At 41.0% G+C, this 18,367-nt stretch overlaps 1 pseudogene; it reads right to left on the minus strand.

The window, feature by feature from the left end:
• Positions 1 to 8,464: 8,464 nt before the first annotated feature.
• Positions 8,465 to 9,786, minus strand: LOC135232010 (olfactory receptor 52B4-like; annotated as a pseudogene).
• Positions 9,787 to 18,367: the final 8,581 nt, after the last annotated feature.

Below are 18,367 nucleotides of genomic sequence, written 5' to 3' on the forward strand. Positions count from 1 at the left end.
TTGTAGGCCGCTGCATAATCCATGCTTCAGTGACCCAACCAAGTAAACTACTAGATCCTTACCTGAACTTGAGAGCTGAAACACTGAATGAAGAATCTGTGCTTAGTGAGCCCGTGTCAATAAACTCAGACTGATCCAACTGTATATTCCTTATACCATTATCCCACACCCTTAATAGCAATTCCCACATATATGTTTGTATATATTAGAAAAGTCAAGCCGTTCTTCTGGAGTGCAGTGTACCTTCTCCTGGATCACACTTTTTACTTCACCTTTTGGGGCTATCTTGGCTTTAAGTCTAGTTATAGGTCTAGAAGCAAAAATGGGTGGTAGGATGTGTTTTGAGAACATTCAGTGATGTCTTGTAATGCATCTGCCTCTGGCAGTGCTTCCCCACGGGGTGACTCAGAGGCTGCTCCAGGCAATATCATAGACAAAGGCCCTTCAGACACAGCTGGGTTAATCTCATCAAATGGGGGTGGAAGGCTAATGGTTTTGTTGGCAGGAGTAATTCAAAGGAATTTAGGGACTCAGTGTTCCCAGCTTCCTGATTATCTGCCTATAGATTACCATCCCAAGTTTTTCAGGACCCCATTTCCTTCCAATCAATGTCCTCCCTTTAACTTCTGTCACCACTCGACGTTGGGAATTCAGTTGGCATTGTATTTTAGCCACTCTCATGATAAAACTCTGAGTTTGCTTTTTGGCAATATCAGCTCTCTTACTGCAAAAATGAAAGCTTTCTTTCAGGGCACAAGTGGCAACTTTAAGGTCATTTATTTGGAACTTGAGCTGTGACTCTGAAGCCCTGAGCTCATCTCTTTCTTTCACCACTTTCTCTGGTGAAAGTAGGACTAACCAACTACCTTCTTTATACTTCTCGTTCTGACAAAATTGTTGAAAAGCTTCAAACATATCATCTCCCAGATTTTCACCTCTCAATAGTACTTAATCTATTGGTGGTGATTTTTTGCATATTTCTATTGCCACCTCATGCCATGGATTAGCAGTGCCCTCTTTACTACTAGAAGCAGAGACATCAATATCTTTATGACTAACCAAACTTGAGAACCAATTTAGAAAACTCATTCTTAGAATTTTGCTTCTCTAGAACCACTCTAAGTTCCAAATGTCTTAGACTGGGTTCTCTAGAGAGGCAAAACCAGTGAAGCATACGTATAGAGAGAGAGAGAGAGATTTATATCAAGGAAAAGGCTCACACAGTTGTAGAGACTGGGTCTACGAGTCAGCCATCAGGGTGGAGGCTTCTCCTGACTCATGTAGCTACAAGGGCTGATGAGCCCAAGATCAGTAGATCAGATGGCAGACTTCTGGCTCAAGTCCCAAGAACCAGAGGTCAGATGATGACAAGCCAAATGGAGGGTTCAGAGGAGAGAGCAAAATCCAGCAAGGTTCGCCAAAAAGTCCATGCATATTGGATGCAGACCATATCCCCAAGAAAATTCCCCTTCAACTGATTGGCTACTCACAGCAGATTTCATCATACAGGCAATTACATTATGTCAGATCTCATTATGCAGGTGATTATATCATTACATAGCTGACAGACTACATCATAACTCCCAAACTACTGAGAATCATGGTCCAACCAAGCTGACACACAGCCTTAACAATCACACTGGGAATTATGGTAAAAATGCCCCAGCAAGTAGAACACGGAAATGACTCAAGATGGGAGCCACATGTGCCCAGAGACTTTTGTCAAACTCCTTGGGAAGGGAGGCAGAAGATAGCATAGTGGATGAGGATGTAGGAAACTCTGATGAGCAAGGCATTTAGCACCATAGTAGAGAGAAAGACAGACAAGTCATACCAAACATTGACATGAATATCAGCAGAGGCGAACATGGCAAGATCTGTGTGCTCACAGCAGTATGCAGCAGCACATTCACATTGCTATGCAAAAAGGCAGCAGCTTCGCCAGGAACACAGCTTCTCAGGACCACAGCCAAGCCAACTCTAAAATGATTTCAATACAACTGAGCACTGTGGTATAGTGCAGTGGGTCGTAGATGGCCACATAGTGGTCAGCTGTCATTGCTAACACAACCCCGATTCTGTGATGAAGGTGGTATGAATGAAGAAGATTTGGGTAACACAGCCATCAAGGGAGATCTCCCTTACACGGAACCAGAATATGACCAGGGCCTTGGGCACAGTGGTAGTGGACAAGATGAAGTCAGCTGTAGCCATTATGCAGAGGAAGAGGTACTTGGCTTCGTGGAGACTGTGCTCAATGAATACAGTGAGGACGAGGAGGCTATTCCCAAGGAGAGCAAAAAGGTAGGAGATAAAGAAAGGGAGAGAGACCCATGTGTGCTCATCTTCCAGGCCATGGATGCCCAGCAGAATGAAGAGTGAGTGGTTGGTAAGAGTGTGGTTAGGGGTTGCCATGCCCAGGGGAGGTCTCCTGTGCATTGAGGTATATAGCATTTGGTGGTCCTCTCCTTTCTCTCTCCAAGAAGCTGAATGGGGTTGAAGTAGTGGAAGGAGTAACAGATCATTCTCCATTGCATGGAGCTGTGAAAAGAATCCTGGCTAGGAAGCCAAGAAAATGAGTTAAAATTACTTGCCGTTCTGTTTACTAGCTATGTGATCTCAATGAAATTACGCTGTTCCATCATCCTTAAGACTAAAGCTTAGGAGACGTCGAATTAGATCATCTGTAATTAGATGATTACATGAATTAGATCATCCTTCCAGCTCTAGAATGTCATAGATCTTAGTTTCAAATAGTTACTAAGCTAAAAGCTGTGAATTACACTTCAGTTTCCACTTTGACCACCGGAATGTGATATACAGTGCATCTCAGAAGGAAAAATGGTAACTGAATTGATTACCCAATTTCACTGAATTTTACCCACCTCCTCTATCCCTGACTATGCAGTGGTTAAGCAATGGCTATTAATTGAAAGGTCAGCAGTTCGAACCCCCCAGCCCACTCCACTGGAGAAAGATGTGGCGGCTGCTTCTGTAAAAATTTACAGTCATGGAAACCCTATGGGGCAGTCTACTGTGTCCTGTAGGGTCACTATGAGTCTTGAATCAACTCAAGGACAATGGGTTTTGGTTACTGAGCACACACCATATGTTCCAGGCATGGCTTCTTGAGGACCTATGGCCTACTTGGAGGGAGACAAACAATTCAGCAATAATGTCTATCTATGTAATATGTAATATAGACAGTGTAAAGAAAAAGTAAACACAAGGAGCTGTGGAAACATAGACAACTCCCTGAAAACTAAGAAATGGTTTCCTAAAGGTGCCATCCTTAGTTGAACCTTGAAGAACAAATAAGACTTTGCCAAGTGTCTTAGTTTTCTAGTGCTTCTGTAACAGAAATACTACAAGTGGATGATTTTAACAAAGAGAAATTTATTCTCTCATAGTTTAAAAAAACTTTTAGGAGGCTCGAAATCCAAATTCAGAGTGCCAGCTGTAGGGGAAGGCTTTCTTTCTCTATCAGCTCTGGGGGAAGGTCCTTGTTATCAATCTTTCATTGGCCTTGGAGCTTCTCAGCACAGAGACCCTGGGTCCAAAGGATGCACTTCCCTGCTGGTTCTTCTTTCTTGGTGGCATGAGGTCTCCCTGTCTCTCTGCTCACTTCTATTTTTATATCTCAAAAGAGATTGCCTGAAGATACAACCTAATCTTGTAGTTTGAGTTCTGCCTCATTAACGTAAGTGCCTCTAATCCTACCTCATTAACATCGCAGAGGTAGGATTTACAACACATAGGAAAATCACATCAGATGGCAAAATGGTGGGTAATCACACAACATCGGGAATCATGGCCTAGCCAAAATGACACACATTTTTCGGGAACACAATTCAACCCATAACACCAAATAAAGAAGTGTGAGGAAGGAAGAACGTGATTGAAGTCAAAGATATCTGAAAGGAGATAGACTAACCTTGAGTCAAAGATATAAATGCCAGTACTGCTTGGGACTTTATAACAGAGGTCAGTAAACTACTGCCTATGGGCCAAATCCTGCCTGCTGTCTGCTTCTGTAACTAAAATGTTATTGGAATACAGCCATACCCATTCATTTACATATTGTCTATGGCTGTTTGGCAGGGGGCATAGTTGAGTAGTTGGAACAAGAGACTATTTTCGAAGCCTGAAATATTCACTCTGGCTGGTTTGCCAACCCTTGCTTTACAATAATCTTTTCATGCAGCTTATTATTTACAAAGGCTTCGGAAGGAATAGCAATTTATCCAAGGTCACAGAAGAAGTGAGTTAAAGAAGTCTAGAAGCAAGTTGTCTTGCCTCTCTCTCATTCCATTCCACTAATACTTCCACTGTGCCACCTAGCTTCTGCAGAAACATTTTGTTCTATCCTCCCTGACTCTGATCTCAGACGATGGAAAATTCCAAAACATAACCTCTTTAGTGTGAACAAAGGATGAAGGCAATCCATCATTGTTTCCCATGTCCTTCGTCAATAAACTCAGTGTTTCCCCCACCTCCTCTATCCCCACACTCAGAACCCTAATGTTTATGCCCATAGGCAGAAGGGTCCAGTCTATCCTGGTACCAGCCTCTTGACTGTCTTCACCCCAAACTGTCCATCACAGCCATCAGGAACCCCAGTTTGAAGCAGTGCCCCTACCTCAATCTCAGGGTGTTCCCACAAACAGTAGCCTGTGTGCTGTGGCCAGTGGACCAGGTTGAAGGAGAAACTATAGGGCAAATTTTTCTTTTCCTGATCATCGTCAAGGACCATGGACTTGGACTTACTCTTTTGACTTTCTTCTCCCCTGCGATCGTCTCCTCTGTCAGTAACATAACTGTTAAACCCTTAACTCTTTTCCTACCTGGATGCCTAGAGCCTACTGCAAAAAGTATGCTTGAGAAGCTCCATGAGCTTGGGCCAGAAGAGGGACTGGAGAGAGGTTTTCAAGGGGAGAGGTCAGGGTAAAAATGAGAATGTGGTTAGGGACCCTAAGCAAGGCCCCAGATCTTGCTCCATCTGATCTTCAACAATGACTCCTAGAAGATACAGAAGCACTTTCAAAGCTGGGATCCTATAGATTCTCTCACCCATTCATTTATTCATTCACCACCCATTCAACCAACATGTATTAAGTGCTATGGTGAAGATACCATGATAAAATGTTAAACAAAATCAAGTCCACTTAAAAGTATTTATGTTGTTTTGTATATAAAACTAATGTTGATTCCATCGTCTAGGGATTTTCAGTGGTAGCATTTTCGTTAATAACTTAACAAGATTTTTTCTCCCCTATTTATATAGAGGTTTTTCTATAGGTTGAGTTTGGTATGTTTGAGTCCGTTGTTCAACTGTTGTGCCAATCCATCTTTGTGAGAATTTTCCTCATTTTCTTTCTTTCTTTCTTTTTTTTTTTAATTTTATTTGGTTGTTATGGTTGAGAATATACACAGCAAAACATACACCAATTCAACGGTTTCTACATGTGCAATTCAGTGACGTTGATTGCGTTCTTTGAGTCATGTAACCATTCTGAGTCTCTTTTTCGAAGTTGTTTCTCCCCCATTAAGCTAAACTCACTGCCCCCTAAGATTCCTATTTAATCTTTTGAGTTGCTCTTGTCACTTCAATTCCACATAGATAGATCTTAAAAGAGCATAGTGCTCAAGGCAGGCATTTTTTACTAGTTAAGCTAAACTATTGTTTATTTTTAAGAAGACTTCAGGGGATATTTCTGGTTTATGTTTTAAAGATTATCTCAGGGCAATAGTTTTGGGGGTTCATCCAGCCCTCATGGCCCCAGAAAGCCTGCATTCCATTGCAATTCTGTTCTTCATTTTCCCACTTTTGATCAGGATTCTTCTTCAGAATCTTTGATGAAAATGTTCAGTAGTGGTATCTGGGCACCATTTAGTTCTTCTGGCCTCATGGCAAAGGAGGCAGTTGTTCATGGAGGCAATTAGCCACATATTCCATATCCTCCTCCTATTCCTAACTTTCCTTCTTCCTCTGTTATTCTAGGCAAATAGAGACCAATTGTCATGCCTTGGGTGGCATCGTGCAAGCTTGAAAGACCCCAGGCACTACACAATGAACTAGGAGGCAAAACAGAAACATTAAACACATTATTAGGCCAATTAACTGAATTTCCTTCATTTTCATTGGCCCTCAACTTTCCCAAACATGATGTCCTTTTCTAGCAATTAGTCTTTGCTGATGGTATGTCCAACGTAAGTGAGTCAAAGTCTCATCATCCTTGCTTCTAAGGAACATTCTGAATGTATTTCTTCTCCAAACATACCAAACATCCTGAAGGTGTTACAGAACCAGGAAACATCACATTCTGTTAGACATAAGGTTGCCATGAGTCAGAACCAACTCGACAGCAACTAACAAGATCACCGAAGATCATTGAGATCATACTGTAATGTAGCATGCTTTTATTTATTTAATTTGTAGAAATTATCCATGGTAATAAATGTCCTGCTCCAGTCTAACACACATGGTTAAAAAAAATCCTTTGCCATCGGGTCGATTCCAACTCATAATGACCCTATGGGACAGAGTAGAACTGCTCCACAGGGTTTCCAAGGCTGTAAATCTTTGCAGAAGCAGGCTGCCACATCTCTCTCCCTCAGAGTAACTGGTGGGTTTGAACCACCAACCTTGCAGTTAGCAGCTGAGCACTTAACCACTGTACCACCAGGGCTTCTTAACACACATAGTTAATAAGTACTCTATAAAAATTTCCTAAAAAAAAAATGGGTAACGAAATATTCCACCTTGGGGATGTACCACGAGGATCATTGGTCATTGAAATTCATCTTCTTTATTTCGCTTAGCTTGTTTATTCATCAACATACATTTTGAAAGATTAAATATTAAAAAAAAATACCATAAGAAGAACTAGAAAAAAACTAATGTAAATAATAATTAAATCATGCATGGAAGAAAATCCTCAAAGTTTAAAACAGCAAAACTCACAAAGGAAAAGACTGATAGATTTGAAAATATTTGTTATATTCTCATAAATAAAACAAAATTTGACCAAACAAACCAAAGAAAATTCTAGATATTTGACATCCTGAGAAAATGATGGCAATAAATATTACTCCCTTGGGGAAGTTATGTATTATCTCTGAACCTCAAATTCCATGTCTGTATAATGAGAACAAAAACAATGGATCTGATATGAAGATTAAATGAGATTAGGTACATAAAAAGCTTTCCCCATGTCCAACAAATGGTTGTTACTGTTAATCCACAAAGAAATACGATATCCAATAAACCCGTTGCAGTTGCCATCAAGTCCATTCTGACTTAGCAACCTTGTAGGAGAGAATAGAACTGCCCTGTAAGCTTTCCAAGGAGTGGCTGGTGGATTCAAACTGCCGGCTTTTTGGTTAGCAGCTGTAGCACTTAACCACTGGGCCATCAGTGCTCCAATATCCAATAAGCACAGTGAAATTTGGTCAATATATCTGTTTATGAAATAAATTCAAACTGAAGGAAAATGCGAAAGTGATTTTTACCTTATCCCATGGGAAATTTTTTTTAAATGGATCTACTTACTAAACGCTAATAAGAGAACTGTAAGTTTGGCTCTTTTATGCATTTCTGATGAGAGTAAAAATTAGTAGTAACTTTTCTAGATGCAATTTTCCAGTGGGCGGGGGAAGCCTAAAATTTTCATACCCCTGACCTTCTTAAAGTAATTCTGCTTAAGGTAAAGATCATGCAAAACGTAATTTACTTCTCCCCCAAAGAGGCAAATCTTATGCACAAAAGTGTCCCTAGCACAATATTTATATCATTAATGATTAAAAAACTTAAATATTAAAAACTGAAAGAATGAGCATCACCTCAATCAGGTGATCAAGGTTAACATCAATAGTGATAAACGAGGTTAGATTATCCAATAAGCAAGGTAAGCACAGGCTTAATTGTGCTTACTTACTAATCTGTAGTAAACAGTCTTACATGGGATTCACCACATCTTTGAAATGGTTTCTGGAAAGGAGGTCTGAAAACAGATCACTAACAGTATCTGTACCATGTTGAGGGAGATGATTTTGAGAAATAACAAACCAAAAGTAAAGAGGAGCACCACTCCCCATGTTCTCTTAATACCCATCATACCTTCAGAAAGCATATGAAAGTTTTAAGTGGGTGTCCAGAGATACGGTTAGACATCCCAGGACTTAACATAACTCAAAGCAGAAAACTTAATAATTACCTGAACAAAACTCAGTATTGTATACATTGACTATACTCAAAACTCGGTTGTTTATAGAGTTAGACATGACTCCTACTTTCAGATTATTAGAGAGGCAAGTCCCACAGCCTCAGGTAAGTTGCTCCAAAGGTCCAGAAGTCAAACAGCCATTTTTCCTAGTGACTCAGTTTTTATTTTTCTGTTCAGTTACCAAAACATAACTCAGGGAGGGCCAAAATTTCTGAGAAATCAGTCTCTGCCATCCCCAGTCATTTCTGCTTTGGAAAAAACACATAGACTACTTGGTCTCATATCTGCTTAGTCTTGACCCTGTAAATGATGGGATTCAGCATAGGTGGAGCAAGCATGGTGATATTGGCCAGCAAGATGTGGACATGTAGTGGTATGTGGTGTCCAAAGCACTGTGTGAGAACTGAGAAGATTCCAGGCCCATAAAAGAGAATAACGACACAGACATGGGAGCCTCATGTATTGAGAGCTTTGTTGCGAGCATCTTGGGAAGGAATGTGAAAGACAGCATGGAGAATCAGAACTTAGGAAGCAAAAATGAGGAAAACATCTAAGATCACTGTGGACATTAAGACAAAAAACCCATACCAGATATTTTTGCGGATGTCATCACAGGCATACTTGGCCAAGCCAATGTGTTCACAGAATGTATGTGGAAGGATGTTATTTCTGCAAAAAGTCAGCCTCTTCAGAAGAAATATCATGGGGGAAATTGTACAATGTGCTCTCAAAAAACAACCACACCAATTTTCCCAATCAGGGAGTGGGTAAGAATCGAAGTATATCTCAGTGGGTAACATATTGCAATGTAGCAGTCAAATGCCATAATCAGCAAGATGCCTGACTCAGAGATGAAGGAGGAATGGTGGAAGTAGAGCTGGGCAATGCAGCCGTTAAGCGAAATTTCCCTATAATTGCACCAGAAAATGCCTTGGGCTCTGTGGTGGTAGCAAAGACAATGTCAACTCCAGCCAGCATACAGAGGAAAACATACATAGGTTCGTGGAGGCTGCTCTTGGTGAGGATAATGAAAATAAGCAGACCATTCCCAAGGAGAATGAAGACATAGGAGATGAAGAAGGGGATGGAAATCCACAAGTGTAAGTCTTCTCAGCCTGGAATGCCCAGCAGATAGAAGACCCTATGGTTAACACCAGTGTAGTTGAAGCCAGCCATTCCTGAGACAAACTAAAGTGGCCTTTATCTTTCTACTAATAGACACAAAGAGAATTACAGATTATATGTAAATATTTTCTTTGGGCTTTCTGGTTAAATATATCAGATGACATACCAGCATTTACCAACATTTCTTCACAGTACCCCACTAACACGTCAGTAAGAGAATAAAAACAGCATGAACATAGAAAGAAGAGAGAACGGTAGCACAGTAGAGATAGTAACAACACTTTGAAAGCAGTTGGATGAATACTGACTAAGCAAAAACCAAACCCATTGCCGTTGAATAAGCAGATGGAATAAAACTAATAACTTCTAGATGAAGACAGGAATCAAGGTGATTTTCACTGCAGGACCCAGATAGTGTCAAGAATTAGAGGTATCATAAAAAACATAGGCTTCTCTAAATTGGGATAAGCATAGAATAAAAATCATAGGAGGAGTATGCAGGACTCCTGGATTTCCTTTCTCAACCTGTCCATCAAGGTGCTACTTTACCAATCCATAATAAAGCTGAAGGTTTATTCCCTGGTGGAGTTAAACCAGGAAAATTCTGGAGACTGTAGGCATAGCAGTGGGCAGAGTGATTTAAATGAAAGGCTACATACTGAACAAAATGAAAGACTACATGCTGACCCCAATGAACTTCTCCTATTTGTGTCTGACAGTACTACACATTCCCTATACCCAGATTGTCTCATCCATTCAGATTTTAAAATGAGGCAATAAAAAGTATTTAGAGATTTTGCATGTAGGTATGGAATTTGTTTAGGGACAGACTTCCCTGTGGAATTTCTCCAACCCAGAATTTTACACTCAAATAAATAAAAAATGTGTTGGGATTAAAAAAAATAAAAAGCTATTTAACACTTTCAAATACTTCTAAAGATTTACCTCCTAGTAAATCTTTCGCAGGAGGGTATTTGAAGACAAGCACCACCAAAATGAGGGAACAAGCCAAAAACAGAGAAACATGGGCTCCAACTGAGAAGCTGATACAAAGAGATACAATACAGGAGAGGGTGTAGGCTGCAAGGGGGCGAGGAAATGCCTTGATTAATGGTGAGCAGTGTCAGCTGTGGAGAGTCCTGGAGCACCATGAGTCTAGATTGAATCAAGGGGATAGGGGGCGCCAGAAGGAAATTCTAATACGAAGAGAATACAGACGCTTGTTTGAAACATAATCCTCATTTCCGGTGGAAAGTTAAGGTATATAAAAACCAAGCAAACAAACAAAAAAATAGACAATTATTAAGTCTAAGAAGGAAAAAAAACTTATACAAGAACTGTATTCCCTGTGTACTTCAGTTATTAATTATATTAATAATAATGTAAACATAAACATGCATCTTAAAAATCATATTAATAACATCAGGAAAAGAAAAGTTTATATGTCTGAATCTGTATGAGGGGGTACGTCTAGGAAACCTAAATGATCAGCTTCCATATTAAAAAAAAAAAATCAGTAGATAGCATATAAAAACGACTTAAAATTTTAGATCAAGGAATAACAGTATGAGCACCCTGACAGGGAACACATAAGAGAGCCCCTGATGGAGCAGGAGAAAAATGGAGTGCAGAACTCAAATTCTAGTAAAAAGACCAGACTTAATGGTCTGACTGAGACTGGGGGGACCCAGGAGGACATGGCCCCTGGACTCCCTGTTAGCCCAAAACTAAAACCATTTCCAAAGCCAGCTCTTGAGACAAAGATTAGACTGGATTATAAGACATAAAATGATACCTGTGAAGAATGTGCTTCTTAGCTCAAGTAGATGCATGAGACTAAACGGGCAGCTCCTGTCCGCAGGCGAGATGAGAAGGCAGAGGGGTACAGGAGCCGGTTGAATGGACACCGGAAATGCAGGGTGGAAAGGAGAAGTGTGCTGTCACATTACAGGGAGAACAACCAGGGTCATATAACAATGTGTGTATCAATTTTTGTATGAGAAACTAACTTGAGCTGTAAACTTTCGCTGAAACCGCAATGAAAAAATTAAAAAGAAATAACAAAATAAGCATGCTGTTTTTATGGAGGTAGATACTAAAGAAACAGCTATAGGTGGAAACCCTGGTGGCGTAGTGGTTAAGTGCTATGGCTCCTAACCAAGAGGTCGGCAGTTTGAATCCACCAGGCGCTCCTTGGAAACTCCATGGGGCAGTTCTACTCTGTCCTATAGGGTCGCAATGAGTCAGAATCTATTCTCCAGTAGTGGGTTTTAAGTGTTAAAGTAATTGATTGTGAGGAGAAGGAATCAGAGGTAAGGTAGGAAAGGGAACTTCTATTTTTTATTTTAAGCCTTCTAGGACTTTCAGAGTGTTAAACCATGTATATGTATAATATTTACGAAAATTAAACTAAAAAATGATCATAATAAAGGGCCTACCTCTTCACCAATAACAAATTTTTTGCTCAAAAATATACATTCCCTTGCTTCACTGTCTCTCTTTCTCTCTCATTCTCACTCCTCTCTCTCCTCGTTTTGATTTCTGGAGCTAAAACTCCTCTTCAAGCACCAGATTATCCCCTTAGGGCTCCTTAGAGAAGCTAGGGTGGCTAAAATGAACCTACTCCTCTTTCCTGAGAGGAGAGTCTAGGGAAGCTGGCTTTGGAAGAGGCATAGACAGTCTATTGGAGATATTTCCTGTAAGAAGAAGAATTCTAGGTGAAGGAAACGGCAGTCTAACTTGAATCACCAGAACAGAGAGTCACAGACCTTCAGTCAGTTCCCAGACTTGATCAAGTTTACAGACTTACAACTTTTTGAATGAAGAGGAAGCCAGGTACCCATGAGGAAGGACCCCACTACACTTCCAAAAATGTATACTGTTAATCTTTCTCCCAGCCTTCCCCAAAGGAATCTACAGCCTTTTATGGGAGTGACTGTTCATTGGGTAAAAGGAAATAATTAGACTTTTGGGGGATTATTGGACACTGGCTCTGAACTGACACTAATTCCAGGACACACAAAACATCACTGTGGCCCACCACCCAGAGTGGGGGCATATGGAGGTCAGATTATTAACAGTCTTAGTGTATGTCCATCTCACAGTGGGCCACCATGCCCATCCTGTAGTGATTTCCCCAGTTCAGAATGCATTATTGGAATAGATATACTCAGCAACTGGCAGAACCCCTACAATGGATCCCTGCCATGTGGAGTAAGGGCTATTATGGTACAGAAAACCAAGTGGACACCATTAGAACTGCCCGTACCTAGGAAAATAGTAAGCCAAAAGCACTACCACATTCCTGGAGGAATTGCAGAGATTACTGCCACCATCAAAGACTTGAAGGATACATGGGTGGTGACTCCCATCCCATCCCCATTCAACTCACCTATTTGACTTGTGGAAAAACTGGATAGATCTTGGAAAATGACAGTGGATTATATAAAACTTAACCAGGTGGTGACTGTAATTGCAGCTGCTGTTCCAGATGTGGTTTCATTACTTTAGGAAATTAATACATCTCCTGGTACCTGGGTAATGCCTTTTTCTCTATACCTGTTTCAAAGGACCACCAAGCGCAGTTTGCCTCAGCTGGCAAGGCCAGCAATACACCTTCATTGTCCTACCTCAAAGTATATCAACTCTCCAGCTCTATGTCATAATTTAATTAGCAGGGACCTTGACCACCTTTCCCTTCCGCAAGACATCACACTGGTCCATTACATTGATGATATTATGCTGACTGGACATAGTAAGAAAGAACTATCAATGACTCTAGATTTATTGGTAAGATATTTGCATACTAAATGGTGGGAAATTAACCCAGCAAAAATTCAGGCAGCTTCTACCTCAGTGAAATTTCTAGGGGTTCAGTGGTGTGGTGCATACACAGATATTCCTTGTAAAGTGAAGGATCCATTCTTGCATCTGGCCCCTCCTACAACGAAAAAGGAAGTACAATGCCTGGTGGGCTTCTTTGGATTTTGGAGGCAGCGTATCCTTCACTTGAGTGTGCTACTGTGCCCTATTTATCAAGTGACTTGAAAAGCTGCTGGTTTTGAGTGGGGCCCAGAACAAGAGAAGGCTCTGTAACAGGTTCAGGCTGCCTTATCAGCTGCTCTGCCACCTGGGCCATTTGATCCAGCTGATCCGGTGTCAGTGGCCACTGAAGAGGCTGTTCGGAGTCTTTGGCAGGCCCCTATTGGTGAATGACAGCCTAGATCCTTTGGATTTGGGAGCAAAGCAGTGCCATCCTCTGCAGGTAACTACTCTCCTTTTGAGAAACAGCTTTTGGTTTGCTACTAGATCTTAGTAGAGACTGAATGTTTAACCATGGGCCACAAAGTCACCATGTGGCTTAATATGCCCATCGTGAACTGAGTAATGCCTGACCTACAGAGCCTTGAAGTAGGACATTCACAACAGCACTCCATCATTAAATGGAAGTGGTATTGTCTGAGTTATCTAGTTAGTGCTGCTGTAATAGAAATACCACAAGTTGATGGCTTTAACAAACAGAAATTTATTCTCTCACAGACTAGGAGACTAGAAGTCTGAATTCATGGCACCAACTCCAGGGGAAGGCTTTCTCTCTGTGTTGGCTCTGGGGTGACGTCCTTGTCATCAATCTTCCCCTGATCTAGGACGTTCTTAGCTCAGGGATCCCGGGTCCAAAGGACACGCTCCACTCCTGGCTCTTCTTTCTTGGTGATATGAGGTCCCTCTCCTCTCTGCTCAATTCTCTCTTTTATATCTCAAAAGAGATTAACTCAGGATACATCCTAATCCAGTAGGTTGAATCCTGCCTCATTAACATAACTGCCCCTGATCCTGCCTCATTAACATCAAAGAGGTTAGAATTTACAGCACATAGGATAATCACATCAGATCACAAAATGGTGGACAACCACATAATACTGGGCATCATGGGAACACTGTTCAATCCGTGACAGGTGTATACAGGATCAGGCCCACCAGGCAGGACCTGAAGGCACAAGTAAGTTGCATGAAGAAGTAGCCCAAATGTCCATGGTCTCCGTTCTTGTCACGCTACCTGCCCTGTCCCAGCCTACACCTATGGCTACATGGAGAGTTCCTTATGATCAGCTGACTGAGGAAAAGAAAATGCATGCCTGGTTTACAGATCAGTCTGCATAATAATGCAGGCAGCAGTGGAAGGTGGACAGGGCAGCACTGCAACCCCTTTCAGGGATCTCCCTGAAGGACAGTGTTGAAGGGAAATCCCCCCAATGGGCAGAACTTTGAGCAATGCACCTGGTTGTTCACTGGGCTTGGAAGGAGAAATGGCCATGTGTAATTGTATACTGATTCATGAGCTGTGGCCAGTGGTTTGGCAGGATGTTCAAGGACTTGGAAGGAACATAGCTGGAAAATTGATAACAAGGAGGTATGGGGAAGAGGCATGTGGATGGACCTTTCCAAATGGGCCACAGAAGTGAAAATATTTGTATCTCATGCCCTTGGCAGAGGAGGATTTTAATAGTCAGGTGGCCAGGATGACATGTTCTTTGAAAACCAGTCATCCTCTTTTCCCAGCCACTCTTATCATTCCCTGATGGGCTCATGAGCAAAGTGGCCATGGTGGCAGGGATGGAAGTTATGCATGAGTTCAGCAACATGGACTTCCACTTACCAGGGCTGACTTGGATACAGCCACTGCTGAGTGCCCAGTCTGCCAGCAACAGAGACCAACACTGAGCCCCTGATACGGCACCATTCCTCGAGAAGATCACTCAGCAACCTGATGGCAGGTTGATTAGATTGGAGTGCTTCCATCATGGAAAGGGTAATGTTTTGTTCTTACTGGGATAGACACTTACTCTGGATACGGATTTGGCTTCCCTACACACAATGCTTCTGCCAAAATTATTATCCATGAACTCACAGAATGCCCTATCCATCATCGTCTCTGATAAGGGATTCACTCCACAGCAGATAAAGTATGGCAATGGGCCCATGCTCATAGAATTCACTGGTCTTACCATGTTCCCACCATCCTGAAGCGGCTGATTTGTATAGGATAATGGAATGGCCTTCTAATGCCACAATTTTATGGCACCAACTACGTGGTAATACCTTGAAAGATTGAGGCAATATTCTCCGGCCTGCTCCAGGACGCTGTATATGCTCTAAACATGTCCAATATATGGTGCTGTTTCTCCCATAACCAGCATTCATGGGTCCAAGGTTCAAGGAGTGGAGATGGGAGTGATAGCATTCACTATTACCCCTAGTGACCCTAATAGTGACTCACAAGATTTTTGTTTTCTCTCCCCACAACCCTATGCACTGCAGGTCTAGAGGTCTTAGTTCCAAAGGGAGGAATGCTCCCACCTGGAGACATATCACTGATTCCATTGAACTGGAAGTTCAGAATGCCACCTGGCCACTTTGGGCTCTTCATGCCTCTGGATCAACAGGAAAAGAAGAGAGTTAACCATATTGGCTGGTGTGATTGATCCTGATTACCAAAAGGAAGTTGGATTAATATTCATAATGGAGATAAAGAAGAGTATGTCTGGAATACAGGCTATCCCTTAGGGCGTCTCTTAGCACTACCATGCCCTGTGATTAAAGTCAATGGAAAACTACAGCAACCCAATACTGATATGACTATTAATGTCCCACATCCCTCAGGAGTGAAGGTTTGGGTCCCCTACCAGGCAAAGAACCATGACCAGCTGAGGCATTGCGGAGGGTAAGGGGAATATGGAATGAGTCGTAGAAGAAGGTAGTTCTAAATATCAGCCATGACCACGTAACCAGTTGTAGAAATGAGGGCTGTGATTGTTATGAGTATTTCTTCCTTGTATGTGTGCATCAGATGTTTTTGTTTTCTTATAAAATAAAAGATGTAAGCAGGGCTAGCAGATTTTGGGTTGTACATGTGTTAGTTGCATTATGTGATGTTCAAGTATGACTTTAGCTTTATTTAGAGACTATATGTATGGTTTAGGGAGATGTGTGTAGGCGCTAAGGTGACAAGGATGGACTGTGATGGTTGTGTGTCAACTTGGCTGGGCCATGAGTCTCAGTGGTTTGGCAGTTATGATGTAATTTGATATTGAAAGACAAGCTAGTTGGATATAAAATTTCAGTGATGTAATGGTGTCAACTCTATGATGAGATCTGTTATGAGCAGTCAGTCAGTTGAAAGGGAGTTTCCTTGGGGGTGTAGCCAGCTTCCAGTATATAAATGTATGCTCCAGGTTCTTGATCTGGATCCTGCATACAGCCCATCATCATCTGACTTCTGGTTCTTGGGACTTGAGCTAACAGCTTACTGGCTGATCTTGGAATTTGTTGGCCTCTGCAGCCTGTGAGCCAGTGGCCTGCCATCTGACTGCCAATCTTGGCTTCATCAACCTCCACAGCTACGTGAGTCAGGAGAAGCCTCCAGCCCAATGCCCAACCCACAGACTTGGGACTTGCCAGTCTCTACAAGCATGTTAGCCATTTCCTTGAGATCTATGTGTGTGTATACATACATACACACCTTTATGTATATGCACACACTTCACTGGTTTTGCTTCTCTAGAGAACCACAAACAGGTGGCTCGTGTTTTTGTTCTGTTTGATATCTTTATGTTAACACCTTCTATGATAAGCTTTATTTCTCCTTTTGATTATTTTAGTCTTCTTCTATTTTGCTTGTCAGTTTTAAAAATCTTTTGATTTCTGCCTATTACATATATGGCAATCAATGAACTAATTTTTACTTCTTCTTTTTCCTCTCTCTCCTCCTTTCATTTTTTTTTGCATTTTTTCCACCTGGTGAGAACATATAATATTTGCTTAATATTCTTCTACCCTTGCTTCAGATTTTTAAATCTTAGATAACAAATATATTTATTTTTCACCACCAGTCCTTTTGCCAAAGTTTCCCCAGTCACCTTTTGTTTGAATGAAACTTGTTGCTTACCATGATTACTCAGGAAAGGTGGACAGGTAAAATATTCCAGGTCTTTACTGTTCAACATTAATTTTCTATATCCTTGATGTTGAAAGACAAGCTAGTTGGATATAAAATTTCAGATCATACTTTCTTTCCAAAACATTGCTCTACTTTTATTTGTTCTATATGTTGCAGTCAAGAAGTATAATGCCAAACTTTCTTTTTTGTTGTTGCTGTTTTTGTTTGTTTGTTGGAGGGGCATTGTTGTGTCTGGAGACCAAAGAATTTTTTTTCTTTATCTTCAATTTTTAATGGACTCATCAAAATGTGCCTTAGAGTTGACAATTTCAGATAAATTTTCCAGGTGTACAGTGGGTCTTTTTTAAAACAAATTTTAAGATCAGCTCCAATTCCTATCATTTTGTTAATCTTCTCTCATTATATTTTATTCCAAAATAATAAACCTAAGCATTGGATGAATTCCCTAGCACTAGGATTTCACACAGTAATAAAAGTATCCTACAAAACCAATACTCACGGAATCTACTTTAAATTGTGATTCATAGATAAGTGTAAGTACATAAAAATTTGCTTATTTTCATTTCTTGTCCGTGGGGGGACTTCCATTTTTGAGCTGTTCCCACTTGCCAGACACTGTCAGTTGACATACCTTCTCTGAGTCTTTGAAAGGTAAAGGCATCCTAATAACCTGTCATTTAAACAAGAGAATTTATTACCTTTGAATCAGCCTGAGTAATCTCTCTGTGTCTCAGGGTCCTCATTTATAAGCTGGAAGTCATTTTTAATACCTCATTTACTGACTTATTGTAAGAAATAAATAAGGTAGTACTATGTGTGAAGAGTATTATATCGCCTAGCACAAAGTAAGTGCTCAATAAATATTTATCATGATCAGTAATCAAAAGAATATGTGTTACAAACAGAATACTATAGGTAGTTGTTGCAGGTAAAATTTCAGCTGTGCCAAGGAAATTATCAGGGTCTGCTACCTTTACTATTCAAAGTATGATCCTCAGACCAGTAGTGGAGATATCACCTGGGAGCTTGTTAAAAAGTTAATAATGGTCTGCCCTAGGCC

This window comes from Loxodonta africana, chromosome 7 (genome assembly GCF_030014295.1).
Source record: "Loxodonta africana isolate mLoxAfr1 chromosome 7, mLoxAfr1.hap2, whole genome shotgun sequence".
NCBI lineage: Eukaryota > Metazoa > Chordata > Mammalia > Proboscidea > Elephantidae > Loxodonta > Loxodonta africana.